We start from the raw sequence: 24,764 nt of genomic DNA on the forward strand, positions 1-24,764 counted from the left end.
CCATGGAGGGCAGGGAGCTGCTTTTGCTTGCAGAGCGAGGATGGGGGGAGGGGGTGAGGAGGGAGAGCACGGGAAAAGCTCCCCCCAAAAAAGACCTGGAGAGAAAGTGGAAAAGTGGAAACAGCTACAGGGACTGAACTAAAAAGCGAGAAAGGAGAAAGGAGAGGGTTTAAAGTCCATTAAGATTCTATAAACAGGGGGAGGGGCGCCTGGGTGGTTCAGTTGCTTAACCGTCTAACTTGGCTCAGGTCATAATCTCACGGTTTGTGGGTTCGAGCCCCACACTGGGTTCTGTGCTGACAGCTCAGAGCCTGGAGCCTATTTCAGATTCTGTGTCTCCTTCTCTCTCTGCCCCTCCCCCATTCGTGCTCTGTCTCTGTCTGTCTCAAAAATAAATAAAACCCTCCCCTCCCCAAATTTTAAGATTCTATAAACAGGAGGAGAGCAGCACTTTGCAGCTCCTCACCTGGCGGTGATCTGGTGAGAAGGGCGAATCCCCAGGAGTAGGGTGAGGTCCAGGGGTCCTCGGGCCACACGAGGAGAGGCGGTTGCCCTGCTGGGAAGACATTGGTAGACGCGGTGCAGTCACCTCACAGGCAGAGGTCCCAGCCGATCCTGGAGAACCACATTCGCTGGTGCTGGAACAAGATTGTTAAGGGTGAAGCAGGTACCACATGTATGTTGTGATTTTCCGAAATCCCTGAAACGCTGCTGCTACACGATCACATGAACTTTTTCTAGGGCGGGCTGGCACCCTGCCACAGTCTCTGGGGATGGGCAGCGGCTCAGTGTTGCAAATGATCCTGGGTGTGGCCGGCCATTGCTCGGTGAGACCCTGCCCCAGAAGGTCTGAGCGGGTCAAAACCGCAGTCTCTCAGAAGTGAGGGGTTGGGAAACACAGCCACATCTGAGATAAAACTCAGGAGGGAGGTGCTGCCTGGCAACCTGATGGCTTGGTCGCGGACAGCATAAAAGTGGGGAGTGGCCCGAAGCCTGAGACAAAGGAGGGAGCGCAATTGCTGACAGGGAGAACAGAGTTCCAACTAGAGACTGAGAAGCTGGGTGTCGCAATTTTCATCCCTCCCGCGCATGCGCTTACCCACCTATAGGGGCCACAATAATCTGCCCCAGCAAGCTATGCAGCGCCATCTAGTGGAGAAAGGAGCCATTACACTAAGCTCTGCCCAACAGGGCCAAAGCCCTTCTTCAGGGACACCGCACTTCTTTACACCCGCTTAGTTTAAGGACAGTAGAGGTGCCTGGGTGGCTCGGTCGGCTAAGGACTGTAAAGTGCTTCATAGGTTGACTTCTAGGGGAAATGCTGTAAATTCAATCGTATTTCAGTCTGTTCGCTGGTCCATCTATTCAATTTTCTTTTCTTTTTCCTTTTTCATTTCTTTTTCTTGAATAGGAAGAAGAAAAAATAACTTTTATCTTAAATTTTTATTAAAAATAGTTTTCTTTAATTTTTTTCTACTATACTTTTGCTTTTGTGTAAATTTTCCAAATTCTATTTTACTTCCATCATTTCATTTTATTCTATTTCATTGTATTCATTGCTTTCCAGTTTTCAAGTGTTTTCCTTTTTTTCTCTTTTTCCCCTTTTTTCTCTAATCTATGAAGCTCCTTTCAACACCCAGACCAAAACACACCTATGACCTAGCATCATTTATTTGAATTGTATGTGTGTATGTTGTTTTTATTTCTTAATTTAATTTTTTCCCTCATTAATTCCTTTTCTTCCTTCAAAATGACAAAATGAAGGAATTCACCCCAAAAGAAAGAGCATGAAGAAACGAAAGCCAGAGACTTAACCAACACAGATACAAGCAAGATGTCTGAACCAGAATTTAGAATCACAATAATAAGAATACTAGCTGGGATCGAAAATAGATTAGAATCCCTTTCTGCAAAGACAAAAGAAGCAAAAGCTAGTCCGGATGAAATAAAAAATGCTATAACTGAGCTGTAATCTCTAATGGATGCCACGGTGGCAAGGATGGGTGAGGCAGAGCAGTGAATCAGTGATATAGAGGAGAAACTTATGGAGAATGATGAAGCAGAAAAAATAGAGAGACTAAGGCAAAAGAGCACAATTTAAGAATTAGAGAAATCAGTGACTCATTAAAAAGGAACAGCATCAGAGTCATAGGGGTCCCGGAAGATGAAGACAGAGAAAAGGAGATAGAAGATTTATGTGAGCAAATCATAGGGGAAAACTTCCCTAACCTGGGGAAAGACACAGACATCAAAATCCAGGAGGCACCGAGGACTCCCATTAGATTCAACAAAAACCGACCATCAACAAGGCATATCATAGTCAAATTCACAAAATACTCAGGCAGGGAAAGAATCACAAAAGCAGCAAGGGAAAAAAAAGTCCTTAACCTGCAAGGGAAGACAGATCAGATTTGCAGCAGACCTGTCCACAGAAACTTGGCAGGCCAGGAAGGAGTGGCAGGATGTAGTCAATGTGCTGAATCAGAAAAATATGCAGCCAAGAATTCTTTATCCAGCAAGGCTGTCATTCAAAATAGGAGGAGAGATTAAAAGTTTCCCAGACAAACAAAAATTAAAAGAGTTCATGACCACTAAAGCAGCCCCACAAGAAATTTTAAGGAAACACTCTGAGGTGAGAAAAGATGAAAAATAAATAAAGTAAATAAATAAAGACCTAAAGCAACAAAGACTGGAAAGGACCAGAGAACACCACCAGACACTCCAACTCTACAAGAAACATAATGGCAAAAAATTCATATCTTCCAGTACTCACTCTAAACGTCAATGGACTAAATGCTCCAATTAAAAGACATAGAGTAACAGAATGGATATAAATACAGACTCACAGTCTTTAGTTGAAACTCTTGGAGCCAATTATGATCCTGTATGGAAAGTATCATGTGCCTCAGTGGCAGCTTCATGGGACTCTTCCTGAGCAGAGGGGACCCGGCTAAGACATGCCCTGACTCCTGACCCACGGAAACTCTGAGACAATTAAATATGTGCCACTTTAAGCCTCTAAATTAGTGGTGATTTGCTATGCAGCAATAGATAGGCTAATTCAACAGGAAACTAGATATATGCGTCTGGAATTAAGAGGCTCTGGTGAAGATACAAATTGGGAAATCATCAGTATACAGATGGCATTTGTGGTGGCTATCATCTACTTGCTCCCACCTCAACCAAGTCTCCACCCTTTCTCGGCCTTTCCCTGTGCCCCAGGAGGCTACCTACTACTGACTATAACACAAGGGCTTCCTTGGTTCAGCCAATGGGAGGCACCAGCAGAAGAACCGAAGGTAGGAGAGAGTGATCAAAATATGTCTTACCCTGCTCCCTCCCAGCTCTGGGTGGCATAGCCTTTACACTTGGATGAGAGTGGCTCCTGGTAGACCAGCAGTGCCATGTGGGTGGAGCTTCACCCTCCAACCCCCTACTCCTACCACACAGGGGTTGGCCTTAGTAGGAATAGTGATTTTTCCCCTACAGTAACAGCAGGGAAGGGATGGTTCACCTACGGTAACAAAAGGGACGAGAAGGTACATAGTTAAAGATGTTGGTAGGTGACAGATGGAGAGTTGGGGACTTTCTCTTCTGATTGTTTCCATTGTGCTCCTTAAGGTCATCAGCCGACAATGAGGATGACGGAGAAGGTATCAGACGTTTCAGGAAAGAATCACGAAACAGTCATGTAGGAGCACAAGAGATGAACAGACTGGGGAGAGGCCTGCAGCACTAAGGATTCTTTGAAGCTTTTAGTCATTTTTATTTTTATTTATTTATTTTTATTGGGGAGGGGCAGAGGAGGAGAGAGAGAGAGAAAGAGAGAGAAAGAATATCTTAGGCAGGCTCCATGCTCAGCATGGAACTGGAAATGGGGATCAGTCTCACGACAGTGGGATCATGACCTGAGCTGAAATCAAGAGTCCGACACCTAAGCGCCTGAGCCGCCCAGGTAGACTGAGGCTGTTAGTCATTTTTAAAGCGATGCCACTCAGAGAGATTATTCCTTAGTCATGTTCAGCTGTGAGGGTGTAGACACGAAGTAAGCAGATTCAGTTACTTACGGTTGAGGCCTGGCCAGGTAGAGCAGACACTGCTAGTGACCTGTCTAGATCACTGAAACTTTTTTTATTGGCTTTGTTCCCTTTGTCCATCCTCCAGCAGGTACAGGTTCCACGGGCAACCTTGAGGCTTGTCCTTGGGTGAATGGAGCCACCTCATCCCGAGGGGCCTGATCAAGGGGGATTAAAATAACAAGAACTCCGGGGCGCCTGGGTGGCTTAGTCGGTTAAGCGTCCGACTTTCGCTTAGGTCATGATCTCGCGGTTCGTGGGTTCGAGCCCCGCGTCGGGCTCTGTGCTGACTGCCAGCTCAGAGCCTGGAGCCTGTTTCAGTCTGTGACTCCCTCTCTCTCTGACCCTCCCCTGCTCACGCTGTCTCTCTCTCTCTCTCTCCTAGAAATAATAAATTTAAAAAAATTAAAAAAAAATTACAAGAACCCCTCCTTCTTGCCTCAAGATGGCACAGTCCCATGTAACTCGAGGTCAAGATGAGACTTGACTTTCCATGCAACCCTTTCCATGCTCAGCTCTGCCTTTTCTTTATTCTGCTTCCCCCATTCTCTCACGGGTTTCTTGTGAGGACACTCCCTTATCTAATTACTTGTGCAAGAATCCCCAGTTTAGGCTCTGCTCCCCAGAACAGCCCAGGAGCAGAGATACCTCTATCAGGGTGAAAAGGAATGAATGATGAGGGGGCTGTCAGCACGGTTGAGAAGCTCCGTGGCGGCTGTCCTCTGCAGGCTGGGGCTGGCAGTGGGAGATGCTGTTACAAAGCTGGGCTCTCTGGTTTCAAAAGGGATGACAGGATTCTGGAGTAGTAGAGGCCAGATGGCAGCATTAATCTCAATGACAAGATGACCTTATTCACCATAATGGGCAGCAACATCAGAGTAGCAGCCAGGGGACGGGGGGCGCTGACCTGGAGGAATCTATAGAGATAGAAAGTGAAGCGTGGTATTCCTTGGGGCAATAAATATTTGTGGGCATCAAAGATACCACTTAATATATATAATCAAAAGAAATCGAGAGTGAATGAGCAGAAGGTTGAGGTCAGCCACCTCAACGGACTGTCATGATGCTTTACCCAGTTTTCGGACCTGAGCCTGGTCTCACACCCAGAGCCCACCAATTGAAAAGGAGGTTGACAAGCCCATGCCAGGAGGACATCAGAGGAGGGGGGTGGGGCATACCAGCAGAGCAAAACCAGGGCCTGCGTGAAGAAGGTGTCCAAGCAGAATGCTGGCCCAGCGTGGTCAGGTTATCAGTCATATGCATTCAGCAAATAAGTATATTGAGCATAATGGGAGCCAGATTTCTCATAGTTAGAAAAGGCAAATACAGCGGAAGCTGTGAACCCTGTTGGGTTGATATTGCATTGGAATTGGAGGTGGAGGTGTAAGCTAATGTAAGCTAATATATTGATAAATATAACAATATATATATGTAGATCCAGAAATATCTATATTTATCTCTATACGTGCATATACACACATACATACATTCTAGCTCTGACAAGTGGTGGCAAGAATGTGGGGGCTGGAAACAGCAATACTCCAATAGACTTTAGTTTCTAAATGGCATTCTCCGTTTAAAGAAAATCAGCCTACTTAAAAGAAGTGGTGGATCCCAGGACTGAGGCAGGAAAAAAACAAAGATGACCTCAGAAAAGTTGTATTATTCTAGAAAGTAAAGAAGCACTCAAAGAACAATAGAGACATATAAAACAAACACAGAAATCAGCATACAGGGACTATGCTGCAAAAATCTGGAACACTATGATTTCAAAATAAATGCTGATAGTACCAGATTATAACTCAATAAACAATAGGAATCAGTGAGTCCACAATGACAAAAACATATAAATGAAAAAATTAATGGGGAATAGAAAAAGTGTTTCCTTATAGTAGAATGCCAACTGAAGAAAGACTGATGGGATTAGGAAGTCATTTGGCAACCACTGGCGTAATAGTTAAGTCAAGCAAGAAATATCAATGGATGCCAAAACTAGAGGATTAAAATGGGGCAGGGAATGGGATTTAATAAAACCTTAAAGTATTTCCCTACAGAAATTTATACTATTTACAAAGGAGAAAAAAGTAACTATAAGTGGAGAAACATGGTAGGCACCATCTTGGTCAAGTGATCAAATTAATACCACCAGTCATAGGACAAATCCACATCATGTAGGATTGCAGTCAGAAGAATACAGCATTGCTTCTGTGGTATTCTGACCAAAATGTATGGCCCAGGGCTAATCATCAGGAAATACTGGACACAACCATGTTGAGGAACATTTTACAAAATGACTCGCCTGTGACCTTCAAAAACATGTAGAAACCATGAAAGCTGCAGATTGAAGGAGACCACAGAGGCATGGCATGTGATCCTGGATCAGATGCCAAAAAGGGCATCCTTTATGTATTTACTTACTTTATTTTTTGGGAGAGAGTGAGAGAGCGAGTGAGCAGGGGAGGGGCAAAGAGAGAGGGAGATGCAGAATACAAAGCAGGCTCCAGGCTCTGAGTTGTCAGCACAGAGCTTGATGTGGGGCTTGAACTCACAGACTACAAGATCATGACCTGAGCCAAAGTCAGCAGCTTACACTGAGCCACCCAGGCACCCCATTAATTTTTTTAATGTTTTATTTATTTCTGAGAGAGAGAGCATGAGCAAGGGAGGGTCAGAGAGAGAGAGGGAGACACAGAATCTGAAACAGGCTCCAGGCTCTGAGCTAGCTGTCAGCACAGAGCCCGATGCGGGGCTCGAACCCACGAACCGTGAGATCATGACCTGAGCCAAAGTCAGACGCTTAACCGAATGAGCCACCCAGGCACCCCTAATTTTTTTTTTTAAAGAAAGAAAGGCTGAGTCTCCTTGGGGAATTGAAATACCACATTTAAGTATGTAATGATTCCTCCAGTCCTTCCAAAGTATTTGAGTAACTGCCAGTACTGAGGATAATACAATGTCAGGGTAAAGGAGAATGCCTGGATCTTTTGAGGGCTATTATATACAGAGTCTGGGTTGACCCAGAAACCCAGGGAACTGAAATGCCACACTTGTCCCCCATTAGAGAAGTGGTACATGGGAGTCAAGTAATAAATGGAGTGCTAAGCCAGGTCTGTCTCACAGTGAACCCACAGAGTTCACAGACCAACTGGTGGTCATTTCTCCAACCCTTCAATATATATAACTGGAATGGTCTTCCTTAGCAGTTACCAAAAGCCCCATACTGGTTCCTTAACCTAGGGAGTAAAAGCTATTGTAGGATGAAAGATCATATAATTTTAGAAGTCCCTGAAATATACCTTTACTAGCCAAAAGAATAAGATTTTTAAAAGTTGCAATCCAGGGGAAATGGCAGAGATTGGTACTCCTTTCAAATATTTAAAGGTTGCATTTAGTCCACTGGCCTGGCCCCTGTACAAAGGAGATGAACATGGTAGATGACAATGGACTACTGACATCTACCAAGTAGAGGTGCCAAGGGCAGATGCCGTGCTATATTTGTTCTCTTTACCAGAACACAGTCACCTGGCCTCTGGTATATGGTATTGCTTTTGACCTGGCAAAAGCATTCTTTTTAATACCCATCAGGAAGAGTCGGAAGAAATTTGTTCCAGGGAGGATGCACAAGAGTATATACAACACTTATGCTCTCTGTCGCAAAATATTCGGAAGAGACATGAGCCATCCGGGCATTCCAGAAAATAACCGTATCGGCCCATTATATTGATGCCATCATATTAATTTGACCTGCTGATCAAGAAGTGACAAGTACTCTGGATATCTAGGAGATAAATATATAAAAACTCAAGGCCCCGCCTGCCTTATCTATGATGTTTTCAGGGTTTGGTGGTTTTAGGCATGCTGGGACACCCCCCATCAAAGTCAAAGACAAAATATTGTACCTTACACCTCCTGCCCCCAAGAAAGAAGTGCAAGGCTTGCTAAGCGTCTTTGGGTTTTGGAAGCAGCACATTTCACCCCGGGGATACTGCTCTGACCCACCGTGATGGGAAAGGATGCCAGTTTTGAGGGTAACCTAAAGCCAGAAAGCACTCTGTAGCAATTTCAATCTGCACTATGTGTAACCCTGGCACTTGGGCCGTATGGCCCACAGATCCCCTGGTAGTGGAGGTATCTGAGGCAGAAACGAGGAACACTCGTGCATTGCTGGAGGGAATGTAAGCTGGTGTAGCCGCCGGGGGAAAGTTTAGCAGTTCCTCCAAATACTAAACAGCATTACCGTCTGACCCAGCAAGTCCACTCTTAGGTATATACCCAAAAGAAGTGAAAATATATGTCGACTCAAAAACGTGCATAAACATTCACCGCAGCCTTACTCTTAATAGCGAAAAGGTGGAAACAACCTAAACATTCATCACTTGATGTGTGGATTAACAAAATGTACGTCCATAAAATGGCCTAGCATTTGGCAACAAAAATAAGGAGGTAATAAACATGCTATGACGTGGATGGATCTTGAAACTATTACATTCAGTGAAAGAAATCAGACATAAGAGACCACATATTATATGATTCCATTTATGTGAAACACCCAGAAGAGAGAAATCCATAGAGACAGAAAGAGATGAGTGGCTGCCTGGGGGCGGGGTGAAGGGAAGGGGGAGAGGGGCAGGAATGGGGAATAACTAATTGCTAAAGGATACAGAGTTTCTTTCTGGGACAATGAAATGTTCTAAAATCGGATTGTGGTGGGGCGCCTGGGGGGCTCAGTCGGTTAAGCGTCTGATTTTGACTCAGGTCATGATCTCGCGGTTCGTGGGTTGGAGCCCGGCATCGGGACTCTGTGTGGCTCTGTGAGGACAGTTCAGAGCCTGGAGCCTGTTTCAGATTCTGTGTGCGTGTGTCTCTCTCTGCCCTTCCCCCACTCACACTCTGTCTCTCTCTCCCTCTCAAAAATAAAAACATTAAAAGAAAAATTTTTAAATTGGATTGTGGTGATGTTTGTGCCCAACTCTGTGAATATACTAAGAGCCACTGAACTGTATGCTTTGTCTCACACGTTAAAGCCCACCAGAGGGCACCCACTGCAGAAGATGTGTGAAATAAGCAAGCAGACAGGCTCCATTAGATGTTGGCCAGCGTCTGTCCTTGCCCACCTTAGTGTTGGTGAAGTGGGATATGAGTGGACCAGCCATGATGACAGAGGTGCAGGTTATGCCTGTGCCCGGCAGCACCATATCCCTCTCACCAAGGCCGATCTGGCCACTGCTGCTTCTGACGTCCAATCCATCAGCAATGAAGACCGAAACTCTAAAACTCCTGCCCCTCAAGGAGGCCAACAAGCAACCTATTGACATGTGGGCTATGATTGGAAGCTTCCATCCTGGAACTGGCAGCAATTCATCCTGACTAGGATTGACACATATTCTCATATTTCAGTTTGCCATTCCTGCCTCCAGGGCCTCCACCAGGGCCGATATCCCAGGGCTCAGAGTCAAGGCCAGGACCAAGGTGAGGCAAGTGAAGCATGTGGAGTACAAAAGAGGGAGTGATATCCTAAAGATTGCATCCTAGGCACCCCTGACCTCGCTCCAGTCCATCCCTGCAGAGTATCTCATTGACTAACAAGAAAATACAGATAACATTGCTTTGGACCAAGGAACCCTATCAACGGCCAAAGAAAAAAGCAGGGGGCATGTGGAATCCACTGCTCTTATATACCACATCATCCCAAAGGGGCCAACATGATAGTGGTGAGTTGGCCTCTTAAAGTTGCAGCTGAAGAGCCAGGTATTCTCAAACCAATGGCCTCTGTAGGTGGAATGTCCTCCGTGGGTAGCATACTTGGGTCCAGGAACGAGGAAATCGAAGTGAGAGTGGCCCCACTTACCTTTACTCCCAGAGACCCACTTAAGGAATCGGTGCTTCCCATATCCCGGACTCTGGGAATCTAGAGGTCCCCAGAGGGAGCATGCTTACACCAGGGAACCAAATAAGAGTCTCATTGAACTTAAAATTATGGCTGCCTCCTCGACACTTTGAATTCTCTGTGCCGGTACACCAGCAGCCAAAGAAACACACCACCATATTCCCAGGAGTAATTGGTCTTTACATGAGGGGGTAGGGTTGCTACCATAGTGGGGGTAGAAAGGAATATGTTTGCCATTGGGGTGTCCCTTCTTACTCCTATGCCAAGTTTAACTGTAAATGGGCAAAAGGTAGTAACCATGACCTAGTAAGAACATGATAAAAAGAGGTTCAGACCCAGAGTGTCTAGGTTACTCCACCAGTCAAGCCACCTAGACCAACAGAAATGCTAGAAGAGGGACACCTGGGTGGCTCAGTCGGTTAAGCAGCTGACTCTTGACTTTGGCTCAGGTCATGGTCTCACGGTAGTGGGATTAAGCCCCATGTTGGGCTCCATGCTGAGCACGGAGCTTCACGGAGAATCCTGCCTGGGATTTTCTATCCCCTTCTCTCTCTGCCCTTCCCCCACTCAAAATAAATAAATAAAGTTAAAAAAAAAAAAAAAAGGATATCCAACAAGAGGTGAAGAGAATCTGTAATGGGTGGTACAGAAAGGAGGTGATAAGTATTTTTGCAGCTTTGGGACCAGCCACAGACCTGCAACTTTCACTACGACTTGTGGCTATCTAGAGTCCTGGAGAAGCTGAGATAAGGTGAAGTGAAGCAAGTGCACCTAAGTGGTGTTAGAGTTGAACCAAAGCAGACATAGGCGCCCCTGAGATCCCTTTCCCAGTTTGCTACACTTACCCCCAGCTGCCAACTCAGTTCTTGCTAAAGGTTCACATTTGCTACCCCACCAGCGAGTTATCCTTGGCTGACTGGATCCACCTCATAGTTTACATTACCCCCAGTCCAGGCTGCCTGTGACCGATGACTGCCCATCATTGGGGGTGTATAGAAGCCAAGATTCCTTGGCTCCAGCTGGGACCAGTGTATGGTGCCATCTGCATACCAGAGCTCCCTGCAAGATGATGCTGAGGCGGGCCTCTGCTGACATATTCTGGGGCAGTCTTCTTCTTCCCTGTCTGACTTGCCTTGTTCCCTTATGGGTTCCTCCGGAGCGCACAGCTTCATGAATCATGTGCACAGGAATCCCCCACTTCTGGAGAACCTCACCTGAGGTTGCAAAGGTGATTTCAATTTCAACATGGGCACAAAACTTAAATGAAATTTAAATTGAAGTAATCACAAATGGAATTTGAAGTCACCCTCTTGACTAGGGATTCCCAGACCTGGGATTGATATCACACAGCAGGCTTCTCAAAATGCCATTGCCTGAGTCCTGTACTAAGGCCTCCTTAACCAAAACCCCAGAAGTGTAACTGCAAAGTCTCGATTGTCATAAAGCGCTCCTGGTATGACTGGTTATTAAGGTTTTGCAATCCACTAGTTCAAATAGTTCATTTGTACTGATTTGTAGTGGACGGTATTGATATCCCTCTATATGAACTTGTAGGATGTACAAGATGAAACCCTGAGACCCCTCCCAATGGTACAAGTCTGCAGTTCGGTTAACTAGTCATTACACATCAATATTCCTCAATGGGAACCAAAAATGATCTTGATTTTAAATCAAATGGAGGATGGTTATTCACTACACATATAATTTAATGTGAAATTTGACACAAAAATTTCTGAATAGTGTACATTTAATTGATTACATTTTACAAAATGGTAATGATTCTTTTTACCATATAAATTGGTATGTGCTGCTGTATTGGTCGTTATAGACTAGGGAATGCTGTGGTAACAAACACCACCAGAATCTCAGCGACGTAACACAGAACAAGTTTATTTCCTTTTCATACAAAGTCCATAACATGTCTGAGCACGTTCAGACCTGCTGTCCTCCAGGTCCACCCCACTCAGCAGTGCAGGAAACTTCCATCTTATTTATTTCTGTGAGAGAGAGAGAGGCAGTGTGAGCAGGGGAGGGTCAGAGAGAGAGGGAGATACAGAATCTGAAACAGGCTTCAGGCTCTGAGCTAGCCATCAGCACAGAGCCCGACGCGGGGGTTTGAACCCATGAACCGTGAGATATGACCTGAGCCAAAGTCAGATATTTAACTGACTGAGCCACCCAGGCGCCCCAGGAAACTTCCATCTTAAGGTACTTCCATCTCAACCTAAGGTTTAGAGTTTACTGATGCTGGAGAGACTTGTCCTGGAAGTTAAATGCTGTAGCCCTAAGGCAACCTCTGGCCATTTCCATTGATCACACAGATCGCAACCTACTGGGCAGAATTAGTAGTACAATAAATGCAAGTGCCAAGGGAGAATAAGCCCCAAGGAAGGGAATCCTACTGTACGCCCAGAATGAGTGAAGAACTGCGTATTGGGAAGACAAGCAATGTCTACAACAGTTATTAAATATAATGCAGAAGAATCATGAACGTGGAAAGAAGAAAAAAGAAATATATATATACATATATATGTATATATATATATATATTCCACCACTACTATTTGGGTTTTGGTTTTGGTTTGTTTCCCTTGAATCGTTGAAAATACAAGTTCTGGCGCACCTGAGTGGCTAAGTCCATTAATCACCTGAGTGGCTCAGGTCATGATCTCACAGTTTGTGGGTTCGAGCCCTGCATCAGGCTCTGTACTGACAGAGCAGAACCTGCTTGGGATCCTCTCATTCCCTCTCCCTCTGTCCCTCCCCCCCCACCACAAAAATAAATAAACTTAAAAAAGAAAAAGAAAATATAAGTTCTTTTGAATAATGTTTATTTTTATTTTATAATTATGTACTCTCACTGTAGAATATTTTTAAAGTACATCAATGTGTGTCAAAAAAATTTAAACCCTTGCAACTTCACCTCCAAAATATAGCATACGATTTTTTTTCTTTTTTTTTAAGTAGGCTTCACACCCAGCACAGAGCCCAGTGCAGGGCTTGAACTCACAACCCTCAGATCAAGACTTAAAATCAAGGGATGCCTGAGCGGCTCAGTTGGTTGAGTGTCTGACTCTTGATTTCAGCTCAGGGCAGGATTTCACAGTTCATGGGTTCAAGCTTTATGTTGAGCTCTGCACTGACAGTGCGGAGCCTGCTTGGGATTCTCTCTCTGTATCTCTCTCTGCCCCCCTCCTACTTGCTCTCATGTTCTCTCTGTCTCTCAAAAATAAATAATCAATTAATTAATTAAAGATTTTTTAAAAAGACCTGAAATTAAGACCTGAGCTGAGATCAAGAGTTGGAAGTTTAACCGACTGAGCCACCCAGAAGCCCCACCCACATACAATTTTTAATCGAAATTGGAAACATACTATTTACCCTTATTTGTAATATGATTGGTCTCCTTATCAACACATATGAATTCAATTTTTAATTCCACTGTGCTAATGATCATGGATTGTGATTTCAACCACGGTACTTCTCTCTGGATCTCAGTTACTCTGTTTCTAAAATGGGAATATTACAAGAGAGCATCTCTCAGCTGGTCTTCCAGGTCTGCTGATTTGTGAATCTATGCAGCTCCTGATGTCCGTATACCTTCCTCTCTCTCTCTCCTCTTCTCATATACCTGGAAATGAAGACCTTGAACCAGCCTCCTTCAGATTCTACTTTCAGGACCCAGAATAACTTCCAGGGGTAGGGCTCCTGTCTGTCAGAGTGATGCCCTGGGGCCTCAGTTGCTTTCAACCAGATATACTAAATCTCCTTAGGGCCCGCATCCCTGGCCAAATGGCTGTTAGAAATTTTTGCCAAACCAGATTACCATTACTTGGAATTGGTGAATCTCAGAGGATGTTTGATTAGATAAGATGTATTGGGGCTTGTTTCCCCCCACCCCCACCCAAGATAATGGAAGCTCATAAGAAAAGGACTTTGTTTTGTTCACAACTTGTACACCTGTCACTTAGGAAGTTTCTGATACATAGTAGGTACTCGGTAAGTATTTCATCATTTGAATAAGTGAATCTAACCTTCTCCCTACCCTTTTCTAGAAGTCCTAAGAAGGACTCCTGCAACATGTGTTTCTACACCTGCAACAACTGAGAGCTGATTACGTCCTGGAATAACCGACCACACTGTCACACTGAGAAACAGGCACCACTGGAGGATGGCAGTGTGGAACTCAACATACGTGCCCCCCCAACAGGGCAGACACGTCAAATGGGCAAAAGCTGTCTCTGGGAGTGAACATACAACCTTCAGAAACAGTAACTTCCCTAGTTGTAGGCTGTATATTACTTTATAGGACATATCTGCCCTTTTTTAAAATCCTACCTTGAGGATTAGGCAGAGGCAGGATTTAAATTCAGGCAGGATTTTATTTGTTGAAGGGCTGAGCCTGTCTGCAATTTTTATATCGGTCACCAGGGGGCGCACGTGTTGCTTAAATCATCCCCATCATCTCCCTGGCTGGGGACCTGCAGAGTCTGAGGGTGACACTGGACTTGAAAGAATTAAATAATCACAGATATTTAGGTCCTACAACAAAGGAATGATGCTAAGACTACCTAGCAAGATAGATATCAGGGGCACATTACATCTACTGAGAAGAGTGGATAGAAATCCTTCCTTTACCACCCACTAAAAACCCAGAGGAGAGGAAGCCAAAAACTAACTGCTGAGTATTATGGCTTCAAAATGAAGAGGCATCAGGGTCTTGCTGACCTTGAAGGAGAGTCACAGAGACCTGCTGGTGCTGCCTTATTCTCTAAATCTCTGGCAGTCTCCTACAATGTTAGTGCTCTAAGGAAGGACGAAAGCATGCAAGCATTTCCTCCAATCTTCCATGTTATAGATGGGGAAACTGAAGTCCAGAGGAAAATAAATTACTTACCCAAGGTGAAATGACTGTCTAATGGCAGAGCCAGGATTAAAACTCAAGAGTTCATTTCACTGAGTATTTAATAGTTTGACTGGGGAGGGGGTGGTCTTTAGCAATAACCCTCTGGATTCAGGGAAACCTAAACTCTGTTGGCGATAAGACTGATCTTTTTAGAAGAGATTATTGATTTTGACATCTTTGCTTCAAAGAGATAAGAGAGAGAGAGAAGAGAGGGAGGAATGGAGGATGGGAAGGGAAAGGAAAGGAAGAGAAGAAAGGGGTGGGGAGGGGAAAGAAAGGGTGGGGAAGGGAAGGGAGAAGGGGAGGTGGGAAGGGAAGGGAAGGAGAAGGGAGGAAGGAGAGGGGAGGAGAGCATAGGGAAGGGAAGAAAAAGGAAGGGGAAAGAAGGGGAGGAGAGAAAATGGAAGGGGAGAATAGAGGAGGGGGAGGGGGGGAGGGCAGGGCAGGGAGACAAGAGTTTTCTGCTGGCCCTGTCTCCAGGCAGCCTCTGGTTCTGCTCTCTTCCTAGCAACAGAAGCTATGCTGCATTGTGTGAAGCACTCATTTTTTTTTTTCAAAATCAAAAGATGAANGGAGCATAGGGGAGGGAAGAAAAAGGAAGGGGAAAGAAGGGGAGGAGAGAAAATGGAAGGGGAGAATAGAGGAGGGGGAGGGGGGGAGGGCAGGGCAGGGAGACAAGAGTTTTCTGCTGGCCCTGTCTCCAGGCAGCCTCTGGTTCTGCTCTCTTCCTAGCAACAGAAGCTATGCTGCATTGTGTGAAGCACTCATTTTTTTTTTTCAAAATCAAAAGATGAAGGATAAACTCCCAAAACAAAAGGCATTTTTCTTCCAAGGGCTTAGATAAATCATAATTCAAGGACAAAAGAGTCAAGGGTGAGCAATCCCTCAAAAACCATCTGCAGAATAATTATGTATTGTCAATAGCAGAACTCATTTCTGAACTGCAGACTTGGAGGGCCTTGGAATCGTCATGTTCATGTTCGAAGGCCTCACTTTACAAACGAGGGACGTGCGGTTCACAGAGGGGAAGGGGTAGGCTCATAACTCAAATGCTTTCGGAGGCCAGGGAAATGAAGCAAGCTGGGCACAGATAAGAGACCTTTTAGTTATGCCGCAAAAAATACGCGACTTTCCTCTAAGAAAAATGACAGGCGAAGCCTGTTGGCAAATGGCAAATAGTACATGGCTTCAGTGAAGGGTTAAGACTGGGAACTGAGGCAAACGGGAAGTGCGCCGCTCCAGGGGGCACACTGGTCACTGCCATGTAGGCATGGGAGCCTGAAGTTGCCAGGTCTTCTGGTTTTGTTGTTGTTGTTTTAATGATGACAACTAGTTTGAATTAGTTGCAGGCCAAACAGAGCCCTTCTAGAATCTGGATTGAGCCACAAGTTTTTGGTGTGTGCCCTCTGGGCTGGAGGACTGTGGGATGGCAGGGAGGGGGCCTTCTGGGAAGCCCCGTGCTCTGGGTAGAGCTCGGCCAGCCCCTTCCAGGAACAACTTTTCTCTGGCGTCTGTTTTCTCATCTGAAATGTGGAGGGGACGGAGTGGGGGATTTCCAAGGCGGATCTGGCAGTCTCTGGGTTTCTGAGTGTTCTTTACAGATGGAGGTGCTCAATTAGCAAGGCATTCTGGGTAGGTCACAGGGTCTGGCGGCAAAAGGTCCACAGAAGTCGATATCCGTCCCTGTCCCTGTCTTACTAGAACTTCAAGCACCACATGTCTAAAACTGAGCTCTCATGTCCCACACCCAAATGGCTCCTCAGGTAGCCTTCACCCACACCATAGAGGGCCCTGCCTCACCTAGTTCTCCAAGTCAGAAACCCTGCCCTCATCCTAAAACCTTCCCTCACTCTCCACCGTCCGCCAACCAGCAAACCCTGTCAATTCCACTCTTGATCTGTCAACTGCTCACTCCCTTCCATCTCCAGGGCCAACATCCTAATCCAGGAAGCCATGCTTTTTCACCCGAATCACCCCGCAACTCTCTCCCTACCTCCACTCTTGTCTCTCCAGCCCATTCTTCAAACTGGCAGTCAGAGCTGTCCTCATAAGCACAAGTTCCCAGCTTAAAATCCTTCCGTCGCTACCCTCAAGACAAAATCCAAACTCAACACAACGCCCTCCGTTTTGTTTTCTGCCGGGCATTGCTCATGCTCTAGACTCTTCTCTTGCCACTGCCCCAAATGGCCTGCCCTGGAGCTGGTGAACTCCTGGAGAGAAAAATACCTCAGCTTGTTAACCAATGAGTTCCCAGAACCTAGCACGGTCCTGACCCCTGAGAGCCGCTTGCTGTTTGATGAAAGAACGAGCCAACGGATGGACGAATGAGTGAATGGAGGGGTGAATGAAGGAATGGATGGGTGAATGAGCGAGTGAATAAATGAATCCAAGGACTCCTTCACTGCCATGTACTCTAGAGCATGTGCTCTCTCCCTTTCTCTACCTGTAAACATGCCTGATCTTACTTACAAGTGATTATGGGGAACAAATTAGACAACAGGTGCAAATGGCCTTCAGAACTTACAAAAGCACAATGTAGACACTCGTTGCTACATACCTTCTCTGTGTTTCACTCTCCTAGCTCAGTACCTACTTAAGTATCTGCGTCATAGCCTTAAAGTATGAGTTAAATTAGCAAATGTATGTAACATGTTTTGAATAGTACCTGACACACTATCCATGAGTGTTACTATGATGATAGTAATGACGACACTGATGAGTAATCTTTACAACCCTCTGAGGTGCCAGATGTAAGGGACTTTTGTGGTAACAGGCCCCTGGTTTCCCCTTGGGAGAAGTCTGGATGGGACTGTCAATCAAGGCGTGCCCTCCTCTAGCTAGTGGGTGAGTCTACAACCATAACACAGCCAATCAAACTCTCACTCTCCCAGGACTTTGAGTCTTGAGTGGCAGGAAGGAAAGAAAACCACGTTAGGTGCTCAGGCATCTCTATGGCGACACCTGGATGTGACTGTGGGGATGTGTCAACCCTACAGACCTGACCCCACCTTTCCAAGCATGGTCCTTCAGCCTTCCCTTCCAACCACAAGCTCTGCCATGACCTTCCAACAAATTCCCCTGTGCCTAAGTTAGCCAATAGTCACTTCTGTGGCTTGTTGCCAGAGACCTGGGGCCATCACTGCTCCGGGGTAAGGAAACTGATCAGCCATTAACATCTGTGTGACCTCGGACAAGGCATTTCTCCTTCTTGTGCTCAGTAGACTCTTTCCTGAAGTGGGGGGTCTTGACTAGCTGGTTGTTTCCAGCCAATCAGCAGAACCTTCTGGGGAACTTTCTTAAGATCAAACCCTGCCCCATCCTACTGAGTCAGACTGTGGGGGCTGGGGAAGGGGGGGGGGCTTNGATTCTGAGATGCAGCCATCCTGGGAAGCACTGGACTTGACATGAGAGCAGAGGGTCGGGATTCTCAGTGCTTCTCTGCTGCTGCTGCTCTCTAGGATGTCAGGTTCAAGTCAAGTCCCATCATTCCCCCCCCGCCCAGCAGAAACCTCTTATAGCTCCCCAGCACATGAGAATGAACCCCGAACTTCCCCAGCCTCCTCTCCCACCTCATCTCTCCCTGGCCTCCCTGCTGTGCCGACAAGAGGAAGTTCTGCCTGGAAAGCCCTTCCCCTACTCTGCATGGTCAGCTCCTTCTTGTGACTCAAGTCTCTGCTTCTGAGTGGCCCTCCCTGAACACCCAGTCAGAAGTGGCTCTCCCTCTGCCTTCCCTCTCCATCACCTCGCCCTCTTTTCCTTTCCTTCATTGCACTCACCACTATCTGAAATTACCCCTTTATTCATTATTTTAACCTGGTTCATAGGCACTAGAACATACACTCCATGAGAGCCAGGAAGCTGACCGTCATGTTCTCTAACAGGAACCCAGCCTCTGGAATAGTGGCCAGCTCAGAGAATGCCCTCCATAAAATATTTGGTGAATGAATCTGCTTCGTAGGATCCCAGAGAGAGACAAAGTTCTGGCTCCCACACCTCCTGACACAAGTGTTTCTGATGTTTCTTCCTGAGATTGGCAGCCAGGTGCCCTTGGCCTTCACCTTGAGCTGACAGGCTGGTGTCTGCGGCTCCCAGAGGCTTGGCCCAGATCTGAGGCCAGCTCCTACAGCCAGATCACATCACACCCCCAACCCTCATCCACCCTAGCAATTGGTCTCAGCTCAGCTTCTCCTCTGACAAACCTTGTTAATGTCCTTGGCTTTTCACTCTTCAGGCTTGCGGCCAGGAAATACGACTCCAGAGGTGAGTTCTGAGGAACACAAAGATGTCCTCTTCTCTTAAGTCAATTATTTCACACAAATGCTCCGCTTTTCATTTTCCCATCATCTCCATCCCCACAGCATCTGCTCCAAACCCCAAGCCCTGGGGAATGCTACTTGGAAACCATTCCCAGACCCCTAAATGAATTACCTTTACCAATTTAGATGTGGGATAATGCCCAGCTTTTGTTGAGAGACCTCATCAAAATCAGCTTCATGAATCCCACTTATGCATTTGCTATAACAATGATACCAAGGTCATTGGCCACAGGGTCCCTAAGAGTCTACCATCAAAAAAAGTTTCCTGAAGACTTGCTCTGAGAGCTTAGTGCTAGAGCTACCTTGAATTCTTTGTGGAAACGAACAGGAGGAAAATAAAGAAGAAAAGAAAGGAGGAAGGAAGGAAAGAAAATATGAGCTAGAAAAAAAAATGACCTACTTTGCCAGTTTAGACATACTGGTCTCTTTTTTCCTCTCTGAAATAATCATTCAAGCGTTCAGCAAACATTTATCGAGCACCTACTATATAGCAGGCATTGTCTGTGACCCTTGGGATCTATCAAGTGTTCCAGTCAACAATGTGTGCCCATGTGGACTTTGTATTCCAGTGGAGGAAGATGGACAATGAAACAGTGAGTATATTAAACAGATAAGCTCTCTAATTTAAAATTAAAATAAATAAGATTCATAAATAAAGGTGTTAATAAAGAATATGTTAAGGATACCTTATGTTATATCAAATATACAATATGGCTTACAAATTACCCAATATGTGAGGAGGTGAAATGTGCCATCATAGAAGGAAAAGGTGAAGGGGTATTGGGGCAGCTGAAGGGGAAGAATCAGGCTTCGCTATTAAGGAGAGAGGTCAAGGTGAACCGCATCAAGGAAGTATGCCTGACCAAAGACTTGAACGCTGTGAGGACATGAGTTCCATGTGCTAACTTTTTCCCTCTCTTTTTGACATCCAAGAAAATCAGAACGGGCTTTGGGGCTCAATTTCAGTACACTAGAGGCCCTTGTGGTCTGCATATTTATGGTCTTTTGTCCCTTGGGGAGGCAGGGCAGGACAGTGGTGAAGGGTATGAGTTCCCAAATCAAACTAGATTCAAATATTGGCTCTACTGCTCACTGGCTATGGGGCTTTGGGCGTCAGAATTAATCTCTCTCCCCCTCAGTCCCCTATGCCTCAAAATGAAGATCATGGTAGCACTGACCTGATGGAGCTCTTTTAGGGATTAAATAAAACAATGTACACAAATTCCTTTGCACTCAGTAAGAGCTCGATAAAAATCAGCGGTAATTACCAAGCCTTGATCCTGTCTCTCAAAGTGTATTTACATTTTCCTTGGTCCTGATTCTCTATCCTTATTGATATTTTAACATTGTTTTATGGTTTCTGTTCCTGTGGTAAGCTACCTCAAATCCTTTGTGGATTGGGGTGGGTTATAAATAAGTAAGTAAATAAATAAAATCTGGATAGGGAAACATTTTCACCGAAGCAAAACATTTCATTATCAGTCGAGTGAATTCCGAGTGAGACCAAAAGCAAGAAATATTGACTCTAATCTCTAAGAGCCCATCAAAAGCCACCAGCAAGACATTCTCTGGTTACTCAGACCATCTTTCTCTCCTCCTTCTCTTTCCTAAACCTCTCTTCCTCCCTGCCTCCAGAAAGGGTAAATGAGTCATACAAAGTGACCCAATAAGCCTAAATCCTCCCAACCCCCCATCGACTTCAACATCACGGGACTCAAGGAACTCTCCTTTTCCATCAGAGAAGAAAAAGGATATGGGTGGGCTCACTCTTCACGCTGATGGGGTTAAGAGAAAGACAGGTGCTGCTCAGGGCATTGAGTCAGATATAGGCCAGAATCTCACTCCTGCCATTAATTAGGGAGTGCTGTGACCATGGGGAGGCCCCTGGACCTCTCTGGGTCTCAGTTTCCCTATTGGTAGTAACAATGCCTCCCTCCTAATGTACTCATGCAGATGGAAGGAGAGAATACAGGGATATAACATGGGAATATCTTGTTTTGAAAGCCTTTAATAAAAGTTAGACTGGGGCGCCTGGGTGGCTCAGTTGGTTAAGCGTCATGGCTCAGGTCATGATCTCACAGCTCATGGGTTCGAGCCCCGCGTCAGGCTCTATGCTGACAGCTCAGAGCCTGGAGCCTGCTTCGGATTCTGTGTCTCCCTCTCTCTCTGTCCCTCCCCTACTTTCATTCATGCTCTCTCTCTCAAAAAAAAAAAAAATGAAAAAAAAAGTTAGACTTTCCTTCCTTAACTGCACCCCAGGGTAACACTCACCGGACAGCGGGGGATCTGAAACTCTTCAATAGGAAGGGGATGTACAGGATAGAAACAAGGGCACAAGACTAGTTTAGCTCTATCCCTATGTGATAGAAAGGCCCTAAAAGGAGCAAAGGAGACAGATCATTTTTTGAGGCTCTCCTAATTCGTAGGTATATTCATGTAGGTATATACCATGCAAGTGTATTATCATATATATCATCACAGTGCCTCACTGTAGCCCTTTGAGATGAACACTGTTAATCACCTCTTTCAGCTAGGGATGGGCTCGGAACTCAGAGCAGCCAGCTATGAAGGTCTGCAAAGCAGCACTGGCCTTCTGGAGTTGTCTTTATGAAGGGCAACAAGTAGCCTCCACCCAGGGCATCCCAAGCACCACTGACAGAAACCTGTGAGGTCCTGGCCCTGCTGGAGTGTCTTGCTTCTGTGACTCCTGAGCCAGGTTCAAAAAGAATCTGGGCCGGGCTGATCTTGCAGAGGCTCTCGGAGCCCTTTTCCTCCCCCACCTCCTCCAATGGCCCCCAAGGCCTTCCCTGTTAAGGCACCCCTGCTCTATGAACTCGGGCTTGGGAATTAGCTAGATCTGAGTTCGAAACACACACCCTTCACGTATCAACTGTATGACCTTAAGTCACTTACTCTTTCTGGTTCCTCTTCTGAAAATGGGGGTATCAAAATGCCTGCCTCCCAAAGTTACCATGAAGATTAAATAGAGCGGTGCACTGAAAATACACAAAACGGTGCCTAGGGCATACTAAGCCATCGTTTTATGGCCGCTGCTATTGTTACATTGTCGCCATTAGGGAGAATCCGCCTTATGCTGAAGGACAGCTCTCAGGGAGGGAGAGCAAGTCCTTGAGCAGCAACTGACATGTCTACTCCTGCTTCCTTAAGACCAACGACAAGGCCTGGTTATCAGACATTTGATCCTTCCCCTCAGGCACAGGCAACTACTTAAGGATAAGAAGACGACCTAGCCAGCCTCTCTGTGCCCCTCCCAGGAAAAGAGACTTATCAAGATCTAGGCCTTTCAATCACTGCCTTTGATCCACAAATATGTACTGATGAGAGAGATACGGGACCCAGCCCTTTCCCAGGAGTTTATAGTGTGCTTGGGGGGTGGGGGTGGGGGGAAAGACCAGGAACTGCTATCACAGCAGACAGAAAGGAAATGAGTACTGAGTATCCTTGGGTTTATGAGTGAAGGCTCCATGGAGAAGGAGGTGTTTCAACTGGACCTTACAAACTAGGTAAAACACAGGGGCATGGCTTTCCAGGCTGAAAGCACAGCACGAACAAAGGATAGACATGGAAACAACATAGTTTGTTTAGAGAATAGAATTTTGGGGAGCCTGGACGACTGGAAGGCCAAAGGACAGAGGTGAGAGCTGGCAATGAAGGACCAGTGAGCCGCAGGAAACGCACAACAAAGGTCATGACTACCATGGAGAACATAGGGGGAGCGGGCCTGCAATTTAAAATAGGATGGTCACAGAAGGCCTCTTGGAGGAGACACATTAAAGAGGTAAAGGATCAAGCCATGTGACTACCTTAGGGGAAGTTTCCAGGCAGAGAAAACAGCCATGCAAACGTCCAGAGGCCAGAGTGGGTGCCATGTTGGTTGGTGATGCATTTAAAAAGGCCGTTGCGACTGGAGTGGAAGGAAGTGAAGTTAGAGAGTTCAAAGGGAGCCAGCGCTTGAGAAGCCTTGCAGGCTGTTACAGGGGTTTTAGCTTTCGCTTGGATGAAATGAATCCACTGTAGGATTTCCGGTGAAGTAGACTTACGTTTTAAAAGGATGGCTCTGACTGCTGTGTAGAGAATCAACTGCAGGGGGCCAAGGTTCGGAAGCAGGGAGGCCAGTCAGGAGGCTATTGCAGAAATCCAGACGAAAGAGGGTGGTGGCTGCAACCAGGGTAGCAGATGTGTGGTGGTGCGCCTCGGTTTCCCCATGTAAAAATGGAGCGTAGGATCCCCGCTCTGGGTGCAGCCTGACGCCTCAAAAAGCCCCCATCCGGGTGGAACATCTGGAACCTCCGGCCGGCAGGGTGCCAGCCTGGGGAATGTGGGATTGTGGGGTGCGTGGGCAGCTCCTTGCGCGTCCCGGCTCACGGTGCCCACGAGAAAGCCAAGACAGGTGCGCGCCCCGCGGCGAGCGTCAGGCGGGAGAGACCTGGTGGAGGGAGGTGCATCCCTAGGGACTGAAGAGGGAAGAGGGAAGGCAGGTGCCTCCTCCGAGCCCCGGAGCAGGTCCTGGGCACCCGGCACTGTGTGCGCCCGGGTATGCAACCACTCTGTGCAGATGTTGGCATCGTGCGGACAACATCGGGGAGCGCCACAGCACTCTCTCCATGCATACTCCCCCCGCCCCCCCTCCCCCAGCACTGACCCCTTTGTCTCGCTTTCCTCTACCCCCATCTGTCTGACTGTACGTCCCGCACTGGGTTCCGTGCGCACGGCCCCGCTGGGGTCCCTCTGGCGGTCGCCGAATAGGCGCAGCCCGGGCCCGGGGCTCCCGTGAAGAGAAAATCATGAATGAAATGCATGCGGTTCTCCCGCTTCCCCGCCCTCCCTGTCCAGGCAACCTCCGCGCGGGGGCGGCGCGCGCGCGGGGACTCCGAACGGAGTAGGGGGGAGGGGGCGCCTGAGATCTGGGTCGGGGACACANGAGGGGTCCCCGCCGGCAGGTACTGGGGAGAGAGCAGCAGCCACTCCCCACGAAGCTCGTGCACGGTTCCGGGGAAGGATCGAGACCGTGGTCCCGGGTCCGAGCCTCGGCAGCCGGGGCTGGTGCGTGGCTTTTGGCTGCATTGCCTCTCCAGGGTCTGAAACCCGGGAGGGAGGCTGGAGATCGCCTCTAGCCTGCTGGCCTGTAAAACGCGGCTCCCAGCCTTCCCTTCGCTTCGCCTCCCCCGGACCAACCGTGTAGCTTAAACAACCAGCACCCCAGCCACCCACCCNAGGCTCCTGCAAAACCCGAGACTGTCCGGGTCAGAGCCCTGAGGGGCTTACCTTAGCGAGGATCACGTAACTTAGAGGGTCAGGATCAGATGAACCTTTGGAACTCATTTAACGCCCTCACTTTACAAATGGGGAAACTGAGGTCCAGTGAAGTGGCTTGACCAAGGTCACCAGAGAGCTAGTGACAAAGCCTGCGTTAGAATCTAGGGTCTCTGGCTTTCATATTCTTTTTCCTCCTACATAATTCAATTCTATACCCATTGAAGCCCCAGAACCCCAGAATTCATCTGAGTGTACCAGGGAGGTCTTTATAATTCCAGCCCTGTCTCTACTTGGAGCGGCAG

General features: G+C 46.8%; 1 long non-coding RNA gene across 1 annotated transcript; it reads right to left on the reverse strand.

Moving 5' to 3' along the window:
• Positions 1–11,833: 11,833 nt before the first annotated feature.
• Positions 11,834–23,781, reverse strand: LOC144229131 (uncharacterized). Its single transcript, XR_013334356.1, has 4 exons — positions 23,247–23,781; positions 23,010–23,110; positions 19,069–19,136; positions 11,834–11,960 (listed from the first exon to the last, which is right to left on the reverse strand). It is a non-coding gene; the product is annotated as an uncharacterized LOC144229131 (long non-coding RNA).
• Between the last annotated feature and the right edge of the window lie 983 nt (positions 23,782–24,764).

This window comes from Crocuta crocuta, unplaced genomic scaffold (genome assembly GCF_008692635.1).
Source record: "Crocuta crocuta isolate KB4526 unplaced genomic scaffold, BGI_CrCroc_1.0 scaffold233, whole genome shotgun sequence".
In the NCBI taxonomy this organism is placed as follows: domain Eukaryota; kingdom Metazoa; phylum Chordata; class Mammalia; order Carnivora; family Hyaenidae; genus Crocuta; species Crocuta crocuta.